The following is a 12,306-nucleotide window of genomic DNA, read 5'->3' as shown; positions in this document are numbered from 1 at the left end:
GCATCCTCGTCAGAGCCTGTGTCTCCGCCAGGCTCCTACACCTGCCTCTGGTCCACTCCACGCAGTGCCCTGGCCCCTGCCGCCCCCAGCAGCCAGTGTCCTGCCTGAAATGCCCTCGAGGTAAATACTTGATGTGGCTCCTGGATCCTGAGTGGTACCCAAGCAGCGCCCCTCACGTGCCTGGCATGTGGGGAAGGCACCCGGGGAAAGTGGTGGCTCTTGTTCTCAGTGTGCCAACAGCCCACTGCTGGGTCAGGAGGCCACGGAGAGGATGACACACAGAGGGACAGCAGGGACATTTGGACACAGGACACAGAACTCAGAGTGGCAGGAGGGAGGGAGGAGGGAGGAGCAACACAAGGAGGAGAAGAAAGACAATAACATTCGTAGAAATGGGAGAAACAACAACGAAGTAGCAGAAGGTGTTTTTCTTTTTATGGTGGGGACGCTGTGAATCACCACCCTGGCAGGTTTCCCTCTAGTGGCCATTGGAAGGATTGCATCCAAAAGTCTCACGTTTTCCCCAAAGAAATTCGCTTGTGACCACCGGATCCTGGAACATAAATTTCAGGGGCGCAATATATATATATATATATATGTATAGATATATATATATTTTTTCAGTACGTGGGCCTCTCACTATTGTGGCCTCTCCCGTTGCGGAGCACAGGCTCCGGACGCGCAGGCTCAGCGGCCATGGCTCACGGGCCCAGCTGCTCCGCGGCATGTGGGATCTTCCCAGACTGGGGCACGAACCTGTGTCCCCTGCATCGGCAGGCAGACTCTCAACCACTGTACCACCAGGGAAGCCCAAAATATATTTTTAAAATCACTTTATCTTACAAGTTTTGTTTAATTTTTTATATTAATTCAAAATATAACCACGTTTGTTTTAATGTAAGGCCCTGTTTGTTTTGTTCTGTTTGAATAAAACTCTCCGTGTGGTCCCTGAGGGCCCCTTTGGGTGTACACCGTGCCATCTGATCAGGAGGGTCTTAGAGGTAAACTCCTGGCCCTTCTGCCGTCGGTGGAGAGGCTTCATCGTGTATGGTTGCCAGATTAAATACTCGGTAAAATTTGAACTGCATATAAAAAAGGAATGAGTTTTCAGTATAAGTATGTCCCCAACATTGCCTGGGAGAAGCCTGGAGATAAAGCATGTCAGGTCTTGTAGGACCACCGTCTGCCCCTGACTCGGAGGTGAGCTGGTCCAATGGGCCTTGAACCCCTGTATGAACGTGCTTTGCTCACAGAGTCTATCATTTTGAGCCAGAACTTTGTCAAGGTTATTAGGAGAACTGGACTCACGAGAATGATCAGGCCTCCCTGGGGGATGGACCTCAACCTGGAGCCCCAAATTCAGCAGGTGCGCAGCTGATAATCACCTGCCCAGGTGAGGATGTTCTGTCAGTTTCTACCTCCCCTGAAGAATCGATGTGTACACAGCAAGGGGTATTGGCAATGACACAGATGCCACCCGGTTCTGCCAGCAGATCATCAAGGTCTATTTTGTTGTCCATCACCACCTGGCCATCTGGTCCACTGAGTCTTGCTGGCTTTGGGGAGAGTCTGAGTCGTTGTGTACTGGCCAGGCCGATACAACAGGAGTGAGGACAAGAGACTTCATTCTCAGCCAACAAATCTGCATGAAGTCCACAGCTGTGCTGATTTTTATCAGGGGGCTCTTTTACCAGGCGCAGCCCAGGATTCTGTAGGGGGAGGCGAGTGCCCGCAGCCTGTCCAGCTCCACAGAGCTCTCCAGGCTGAGGCACTGTTTGCCACCTCCCTGAGGACCCATTGCCCCTGTGGTTTCACATAAACCTTTTGGTCCCATTGTCCAATTCCACAAGGGAAGTCGCATCCTGAATGCAATTGACAATCCCTTAATATCACCCAGCGTGTTGAGCTTGGTGATGTCATTTTGTCAGTGACTCAGGGCAGGGCTGCACCACCTGTTTCTCTAGAGCCCAGAAAAACAGCCAAGTCAATAATGACTTACCCATCTGGGGAAAGGGCTGTCACTGACCATTTTAGTGAGGACACCTGGCCCTGAGGGTAGATCCAGCCTGGGATGGTTCCTTGTCAGTTTCCATGTCCTGGAGGCCTTTTTGATCAGCCAAGCGGGGCTGTTAAATGGTGACAGATGGTCTGTAACATTCCTGTCTGCAGCAAGCCCTGAGTTAACAATCCCCCATCCACCTGGAGGGCAGCCCAGCTTGCGATGAACAGCCCATTGGGCTTGGGTAACTTAGGAGATTGGGTGGTAGTGGACACGCCCCACTGTTACGACTTGAATTCTTTGCTGAGGGTCAGACCCCCCCCCAGACAACAGTGACATTCTGAGCCACAAGCAGCCGAAATGCCAGTGCCCACAATGCACTCTGCTGTGGGACCACCATTACCAGCACCCCCAATGGCCCAAAGACCCCACCCACAGGCGTACCAGCACCCATGTGTCATAGATCATCACATTCACCCCAAAATCCCCAAAGTCATCCATTTAATCCCACCCTAATGGGGACCTGGAAATATGGTCATGTGGGAACCAGCACCCAAGAGCCCCAGAAGAATCTGACTTCCCCCCATTCCCCCCCATTGATAGGAAGAGACGATCCCTGATCCCAGTGGGTCCTGCAGACCTCGGTCCATCCCTGACTGTGTCGAATGCCTGAAGCATTTGGGTCTGCAATGTCCCTTCACCAAACAGACGCACCAGCCAGGCTGCCCGGGGCTCCACCACTTCTGCCCACGTCTGCCCTGCACTCTGCACTTCATCCCTAGAGAAGGATCTCACTGCGGCAGCCCCATCAGCGATTCTGTGCAGAGTGGGGCCAGCAAGTGGCCGACCGGGTGGAGCCCCTCACAGGCCCCTACTTCCCTCTGACATCGTCCGCGACCCCTGGGACACCACGGGAACACCCGTGGCGGAGGGCACCTGAGCAGCCTGTCACCCTCCACCCCCAGAGCCGGCTTTGCCCTGTGGCAGTGGGCTGAGAAGCTTTGTGTTCCCACCAGGCCATGGGGTGCCTGTTGGCGACCTTGTTCACTGCACCAGTGTCCAGAAAGTGGCCTCTGTCGTCTGTCACCGGGAGCAGAAGTCTGAATGACTCTGCCCTCGGCCTCGTGGTACCCAAGACACCGAGAAAAACACACCACAGGAAAGCACTAGATGGAACCACGCAGAGAGAGACACGGCAAGATCAGCCTCAGCAGTGGGCAAGGTCCCACGTGGAAGCCGCCCCCGGGCCACTGGCCTGATGCACCCCTCCCGTGCTCATCAGAAGGGCCCCGTCCCCTCCCCTCAGGGGACAGAGAGAGCAGTGGGGTTGGCCGGGTGCCATGTGACACAGAGCAGAGGCGACACACAGAGTCTGACCTGGGGAGAGAGATGCCCGCACGAGGGGCCGGGCCCACACAGGCTGCGTGCGAGGTGGGGATGTGCTCCAGGCCCGAGGCCCCTCCACGGGTGGCCAAGTGGGGTCGAAAGACGGCACACGAGACTGCCTCTCCCAACAATCCCCTTACGATCCGGCAATCCCGCTTCTGGGTATAAACCCTAAAGAATTGTAAACAGGATCTCAAAGAGCTATTTGCGCACCTGTGTTCACTGCAGCGCTGTTCACGATACAGAAAACATGGAAACACTTAAACATCCGTCAGTGGACGGCTGGTACGCACCATGCGGTGTAGACATCGGTGGAACGGTATTCAGTCTAAAGCAGAAGGAAACATTTGCTGCGCTACGTACAACAGGGTTGAGCCGTGAGGACATCGTGCTGAGTGAAAGAAGCCCGACACGAAACACCGATACGGTGAGAGCCCGCTCCGTGAGGATCTACGGTCATCAAAGTCTTAGCATGTTCGACGGTGGGCGGGGTGAGGAGGACCTGCTCCATGGGTCGAGTTTCAGTCTTTCAAGGTGAGAAAGTTCCAGAGATCAGATGCACAGCGATATACCTAGAGACAACACCACTGCACACTTAAACATGGTTTGGATGGTTTTGTGTTATGTGTTTTTATCACGATAAAAAAAATGGAATAAGAACCTCCACTTATTTGTCCTAAAAGTGCTGCTTTCAGACCCCCAGGTAGCACTCGTTACTTCTGTGCACCATGGCCTCCTAGGCTGTGCACGTCCCAATTCACAGAATCTTTGACTATGTTAGGCTACGTGGCAAAGGGCAATCAAGTGTGCAGTGAGTTAGGTTGGCAGATGAGCCGACTTCAAATGGGGAGACTGTCATGGATTATGGGGGTGGGGCCAGCCAGCACAGGGAGCCTTCAGATTGGAAGAAGGGGGTCAGAGGGGGCCAGAGGGGGTCAGAGGGACCCGTCCCATGCCATGAGCTGAATTTTCTCCACCACCCCCCCGGTCCCCCACCCCGAATATTCACTGAAGCCCTAACTCCCGTGACTGTGTCAGGATAGGGACTTCAGGGGGTAATTAGGTTAAATGAGATCAGAAGGGCGGGGGCCCCAACCTGTGGCTTTGTGAGAAGAGGCAGAGAGGGAGATCTCAGCCTCTGCCCCACGTGAGGACCGTGGGAAGGGAAACACAGCTGGCCAGGAAGAGAGGCCTCCCCAGAAACCAACCCTGGCGGCACCTCGATCTTGGATTCCAGCCTCCAGAACTGTGAGAAAAGAAACGTCCGTGGTTTAAGCCCCCAGCCTATGGCTTTGTGTTGTTTCAGTCCGAGCTGACCGAGACAGCCCGCTTGCTGGCTCTGACGATGGAGGAAGAGGTCAGGAACCAAGGAATATAGGTGGATGGTAGCAGCTGGAAGAGATTCTCCCCCAGAACCCCAGGAGGGAGCAGAACCCTGCCCACACCTGGACTCCAGCCCCGCGAGGCCCACGTCAGGCCCGAACGCAACACAGCTGCAAGACGAGAGATCTGTGGTGTTGTAAGTCACTAACTCTGAGGCAGCCATAGGACATATTGAGGCAGACATATATCAGGATCGATACACATAGCACGAGTCTGGACTTTTCATAACCCTAACCTCCATGGTTTCATAGATTCTATCACATTCTCTTAACCTTTCCAGAACTTTGCAGATTAACGAGCCCAGTTGTTTTTAAACTCTTTATAATGGCCCCTCGCTGTTTTAGATCTCTTTCCCCAGGTCTTCTTTCTCTTCCTTTGCCCCTGGACATAGATGACGAACACTGTTGCAGAACTGAGGATTCAGCTATATCAAGCTTTGGGATGAGGTCATCATGGCTTTGGCTTTGTTTCCCAAATTGACTCCGTTATGGTGCTTACTCAGATGTTGTTAGCTGTGTTGGCTGTGGCGGATGAAGCCAATGTCTGTGGGAACGCTATACAACGGCTCTTTATAGGCTTTGTAACTGATTTCTCACAGTTATCCTTGTAGAGTCTGGGTTGTGTATTCCCTAAGTGTAACGGGCTCATCTGCCATCTTTTAATTGGTTCACAGTGCCTGGAAGAATTTGCATGCATTTTGCCACCTGGAGGAACTTTACATCATCTGTGAGGCTGGATATTTACCAGCACACTCTCTGTTTAAACACACTGCTATATGAGTTTTAGTAGACACCAGCCCTTCCACTCAATACTTCATCATGTTTCATCCAAGACAAAGTCAGTTCACGTCCATAGAGTTGTCTGGCCCTAATCTAGTCCCAGATATGACTTCTCCTTTCTCCAGCTCCTCATAGATACCCTGCCCCACGGCCACCACTGGTAACTTACTAATATTCAACCTATGTGTTTTACATATTTTGAATCTATGCTATTAGGTGCATATGCATTTACATTGTCGCACCTTCCTGGTGCACAGACCCTTTCATTATAGTGACATGACTCTATCTCTAGTAATGTGTCATAAGTTAAAGTTTACTCTGCCTGATATCTAGTACCAGTATAGATAAGCCAACTTTCTTTTGGTTAGTATTTACATTCATCTTTTTCCAAGAGTTCACTTCACACTTTCTCTGCCCTTAGGTTTAAGTAGTTTATCTTGAAAGCAGCAACAAGTTTGTTCTTTTCTTCCAGTCTGGCAATCTTTGTCTTTTAATTGGATTATTTAATACATTGCTGTCAAATAAAATTGATATCTTTGGACTTACTTTTTATCCTCTTACTATTGGTTTTCTTTTGGTCCTACATTGATTATCTTCACTTATCTTCTTCCTTCTCGCCTTTAAAAATTAATCAAGTGTGTGATAGATTCCATTTTGTCCCGCTAAGAGCTTGGTGGTTCTAAATTATTTTACTATTATTTCAAGCTAAAATAAATGGTCCTTGTGGAACAAATTATAAATCCAGCTTTGAAGTGTAGAAGGCATTCAATCAAGAAGGTGTTGGTTCTGAAGCATCTTTTGGGGGCCAAGTGAGGACAGGCAGTGGCAATTTGGGTGAATTTTCTGGTTTGTGGATTGAGTGAGTCTGGTGGTAGCACTGGTTGTTCTCATGAACTTTTGAGTGGCCCGCACAGCAGATGGTATGAGGATTGTCCACACATTTGATCTGTTGTGGTGACTTCTCTGAAGTTTATATTAAATCATTTGGCTTGTAGGGCTTTGGGGAAAAGACAGTTTTAGATTTTAGTGATTCCATGTCAGCAGGATGAGAGAAAAACTGAAAACCTTATAAGGTATCCAAAGAGTAAACATCACTCAAGGACTTTACCTCCTCTTCCGGGGAGGGGCTTAGTGCATTGCCGGTGGAGGACGCCTAATTTAGATGGTTGTCTTGGGCGGGTACAGAGTTTTGTGACTGTCATAAAAAAGAATTCCAGGGCTTCCCTGGTGGCGCAGTGGTTGAGAGTCCGCCTGCCGATGCAGGCGACATGGGTTCGTGCCCCAGTCCGGGAAGATCCCACATGCCGCAGAGCGGCTAGGCCCATGAGCCATGGCTGCTGAGCCTGCGCGTCCGGAGCCTGTGCTCCGCAACGGGAGAGGCCACAACAGTGAGAGGCCCGCGTACCGCAAAAAAAAAAAAAAAAAAGAATTCCAAAAGTCCATCGCTGGGGTGGGGTCAAAGGGCATGGTAATTGTTATTTTTCATGCTTCTTAGCAAAAGTGCTATATCACCTGCGATACAAGGAAATGAGCTTGTCCTTGATATTTACCAGTGATTCTGATAGGAAGGAAACAAGAGGGGTAAGAGGAGGGGAGAGAGCCTGGAGCACCAGCAGGAGACCAACGGCAAGCTCAGCTTGGGCTACTAACACTCATGACCTTGGGAATAAACTTGCTGGAACTCAGCGCCCACCTCCGTAAAACGGTGGCAGCAAAGCCCATCTCGTTAGGTTGTCCCGCGGGTGTGATGGGATGTGCAGAATCACCTGGCCCAGCGTCTGGCACACAGCGGGAAAGCCCTTGACACACAGGAGCTTTCCCTTCTCATATTTTGGTTTTCACGTCACTTTATAGCCCATCTTACTCCAAAGATGGCTTAATATGGATCATATATAGACACAGAAGCTGCAGCAACAAAATAGGCATTTGGAGTAGATAGATCAGACAGAAAACACGAAGAGGGAGGAAAGGGCAGGGCTGGGAAACGGGGCCCAGGCTCAGGGGGGCGCACACCTGCCCTCTTGCTCAATTCATCCTTTCAAACTAGCATCTGTGAGCTCGGGGCCCTGAGCTCAGGCATGAGTAAGGCCCTTGGATAAAGATCATACATTTCCTTAGGACAGCCATGGTACTCGGAGTTTTAGGGAGGAATGGATTACTTGGATATTAAAACAAAAGCTGAGATTTGAGTAGAAGGCAGAATTCAAATGAGTTACGATTCTTAAGAGTTTATAGGGGGCACCATAATTAAGCAGGGGGCTGCATCATTAATATCTGATGCCATGGCCCCTTCCCCATCAGAGCCCTTATTTCTCCCTTTAAGAAAGAATGCTCAACATCATTAATCACTAGAGAAATGCAAATCAAAAATACAATGAAATATCGTCTCACACCAGTCAGAATGGCCATCATCAAAAAATCTAGAAACAATAAGTGCTGGAGAAGGTGTGGAGAAAAGGGAACACTCTTGCACTGTTGGTGGGAATGTAAATTGATACAGCCACTATGGAGAACAGTATGGAGGTTCCTTAAAAAACTACAAATAGGGGCTTCCCTGGTGGCGTAGTGGTTGAGAGTCCGCCTGCCGATGCAGGGGACACGTGTTCGTGCCCTGGTCCGGGAGGATCCCACATGCCATGGAGCGGCTGGGCCCGTGAGCCATGGCCACTGAGCCTGAGCGTCCAGAGCCTGTGCTCCACAATGGGAGACGCCACAACAGTGAGAGGCCCGTGTACCGCAAAAAAAAAACAAACCAAAAAACCAAAAACTACAAATAGAACTACCATATGACCCAGCAATCCCAGTACTGGGCATATACCCTGAGAAAACCATAATTCAAGGAGTCATGTACCAAAATGTTCATTGCAGCTCTATTTACAATAGCCCGGAGATGGAAACAACCTAAGTGTCCATCATCGGATGAATGGATAAAGAAGATGTGGCACATATATACAATGGAATATTACTCAGCCATAAAAAGAAACGAAATTGAGCTATTTGTAATGAGGTGGATAGATCTAGAGTCTGTCATACAGAGTGAAGTAAGTCAGAAAGAGAAAGACAAATATCGTATGCTAACACATATATATGGAATTTAAGAAAAAAAAATGTGATGAAGAACCTAGGGGTAAAACAGGAATAAAGACACAAACCTACTTGAGAATGGACTTGAGGATACGGGGAGGGGGAAGGGTAAGCTGTGACAAAGCGAGAGAGCGGCATGGACATATATACACTACCAAATGTAAGGTAGATAGCTAGTGGGAAGCAGCCACATAGCACAGGGAGATCAGCTCGGTGCTTTGTGACCACCTAGAGGGGTGGGATAGGGAGGGTGGGAGGGAGGGAGACGCAAGAGGGAAGGGATATGGGAACAGATGTATATGTATAACTGATTCACTTTGTTATAAAGCAGAAACTAATTTTTAAAAAGTACTTAATAATATTGATTTTGGTGTCAAACATAAAAAAAAAAGTTTTGGGTCCAAGTTGAAGTCCTGTGCAATTCTTCTTTCAGTCACTAGAGGGACACACAGCAGCAATGAGCCGTGAAACTGAGCTTCTGGGAGCTGCGGGCCCCCAGGCCGAACCGGCATCCATCACACCTGCGTCTCCCGGGAGAGCAGTAAACATGCATCTAGGGGTCTGGATGCGAGACAACAACGTGTCTTCTCAGATGCCACCTCCAATCGATTGCAGGAGACACTGAAGATCATGTGGTTTCCTGACCCTCGGGGGAAGACGTTTGGAATGATGGTGACGTGTCAGATGAGAGTGAGGGAGGGCCGGGGCCCGTGTGCACAGTGTCAGAGCTACTGAATATTGCCTGGGGGGTGCACACTACACCAAAGACAGAACTCCCAGGAGTGCAGCCAAGGAGCAGCCCTGAGCACACGCCGCTTGTGGCGGGACCTGGGGTCGGATGAGGGTGTCAGGGTCAAGGCAGAGGCGTTCTGTAGGTGCTGGAACACCGCAGGGATGCTGCAGGGACAATGCCACTGATGTACCTGAACAGAGGACCCCAGAGGTGGGAGACCTGAGCCCACGGGGAGGGGGCAGTCTATCCACTTATGCTGGTTCTCTTGCTTTACCTCTTAAAAGAGGGTTTCACAGTTTATTCCCTAAAATAGGGATGTTTGTTTTGATGCAACAGTAATGCTCCTTTTAGTTTTCTGTTTCAAGTTAAGAGATGCCCCGAGATTTGTCCTGTGGCCTCACACGTGCCCAGGACAGAGCCAAATCCCCTGAGGGTGAGCGGCCCCAGGACAGGGGCTGGGCAGGCTGTGGGTACACCAGCCTCCTCTTCAGGCCCCCTCCCTGACTGACCCTTGTATTCAATCCCTGTGCCTCCCCTTTCTCATCTGTCCTTGAATTTGTGGGCGCGGTGAGCCCTGGAGGCCTCTCTGCTCAGAGAAGGAATTTGAGTGCATATGTACCAGTGGTGATGGACTGACATGGGAGCTTCCCTTTAGAGAATCTGCCTTGTGCAAGAACTCTGGATGCGGCACATCACACACTCCATGTTCCCTAAATTGATGGGAACCAGGGCTCCTCAGAGAAAGGGCTCAGTCCACTTCTGGGGCAGGAGAGGCATAGCTGAGCCTCGAACATCTGGTCACCCCAGGAGGCAAGGATGCTCTCAAAGTCTTTGAGCCCTGAGGATACGGGCTGACCCGAAGAGGCTCCCACTGGCCTCAGTGAGACAGATGACCACCCGGAAGAATAATGGGGGCCGTGGCTGAATACATCAAGTCTACAAAATGCCATGAGTTTACAAGGGGAAGAAAAACCTTTCAAATTGCTAGGACACCAACTCTGTATTATGAAAATAGATTAAGGAAAAAAATGAAGCACTTATCCTCCTGTTCCTATAAAAACCATATTCCAGAATAACCAAGTAGTTGACGAGGAAGAGTTCTCCATGTTCTTATAAATAGAATTCCAGCTTAAAAATGCCAAGGGAATGATGTGATTAGAATATCATCGGTTTGCAATTTCTAGTGAAGCGATGGAGCTAAGCATAGTCAGAAGTCCCTGCTCACACCATCCGGTGAAACGTGGACGGGCAAATTTTATGATGAAAGGACCCGATTCCACCGACCAAGTGGGACAGCCCAAAGGAGACACCCTGATATTCTCTGCCTCTGGGTGGGAGGTATTCGGATTCACACCTGCCTCACCCAGAGGTCTTTCCCAAAGACTCAGACCTGAGACTGACGGAGCATCTCAGTCTAACAACCAGTTCCCAGGAATGCAGGGCGCTAGGGCAGTTCAACCAGACCTGGGGCTCCTATAGCAGGACAAATATTCAATTTCTCCAAAAGATAAATGCCATACCCAGCACCCGAATAACAACGAAACTTGCAAACAAAAATGAGGAAAGCAAGAAACTCTGTAAGTGGAAAGACACATTAGAGACATTTTATCCACCACAAGTGTGCTGACCTTGTTTGGGTGTGAGTTTGAACAAAGCAACTGCAAAGAGGCATTTTGAGATAATCAAGAAGTAATAAAAGCGGAACTGGCTTATATAGTATCAAGGGATTGGTGGTATTTTGTTAGGTGTGACAATGCGATGGTGGCTATGTCGAAGGATTTAATGAGTCCTTTTCTGGAAAAGACACATATTGGATTATTTTCAGGTGAATCCAGAAGTGTTCGGGATTTGCTTTAAGACACTTTAAGAAAACAGGGTTATAGGTAGGATGGATGTAACAAAATTGGCCAAATATTAGACACTATTGGGACTTAGGGCACCTGGAGGTTCATTTTCCTATTGTCCTTACTACTGTGGGGCTTCGGCTTTTCCAGAACAAACAGGAATATTTATACTCCCGTGCTTTTCTCAGGGAAGCCTCAGGAATCCTGAATATGACGACGCTTCCCTCTAGTGGTGGCTGGGAAGACTGAAGCCGAGATTCTGCAAACATGCCTCAGAATCTCGCATAAGCAATACGCCCGGTGCACGGCAGAGGGCGCCAGGTGGGCCAGGGGAGAGGGGATGGTTTTGCTGAATCTTTCAGTCACTGAACTTTCCATATTAATTGTTACGTAGTGATTCCAAATTAACTGCCTGTATAGGGACGTTTGGTTAAAAAAAATTAAAATGCAATTTAAAATTTTCAAATGCTCAAGGTCAACGATGCACAGGGTTTGGACCCCGACTTCACATAACCCCCAAACCCGGCCAAGGACCCCATGGCTGGTGAGCGACCCCTGCACCGAGAGCCACGAGCTCAGAGTCCACGTGTGCCACCCCGGGACCCGGTGGGTGACCCGAGCCTTGCCCAGGACCACTTCATGGCCAGACCCTTGTCTGTATTCACTGTCCCCCACCCCTGTCCCTCTGCTCTCATTTGTGTGACACTCTGAGCCCCTGTAGCCGTCTGTGGGAAGCAAGGAGCATGAACCAACACCTAGCAATGGGAGCGTGATTATAAATTAGCTTCCACTTGCTTAAGACCCTGTGTGATGTCACAGCTGCACGGAAGGTGGAGGCCCCTTGTCCACCTGTGAGGGGACACAGGTGCTCGGAGAGGCCACAGGAAAACAGAGCTCATGAGCCACACTAAGATCCAGGCAAAGTCTTTCCTGGGATCCACCCTCCTGGGTGTCAAGGGACCAGCACATCCTGCTGGTGCTCCATCCCAGCCCCAGGAAGTGGCTGCCTGCAGCCCGAGGGGTGAGCTGCCCCCAGGCCCCTGGGAAGGACCCTTATGATGCTCTAGTGTCGCAAGGGCCAAGAAGGCAGCGAGGAGA

Source organism: Hyperoodon ampullatus, assembly GCF_949752795.1.
Source record: "Hyperoodon ampullatus genome assembly, chromosome: 14".
NCBI classification, from domain to species: Eukaryota; Metazoa; Chordata; class Mammalia; order Artiodactyla; family Ziphiidae; genus Hyperoodon; species Hyperoodon ampullatus.
The sequence above is the reverse complement of the archived record's forward strand: the minus strand, read 5'-3'. Positions refer to the sequence as shown.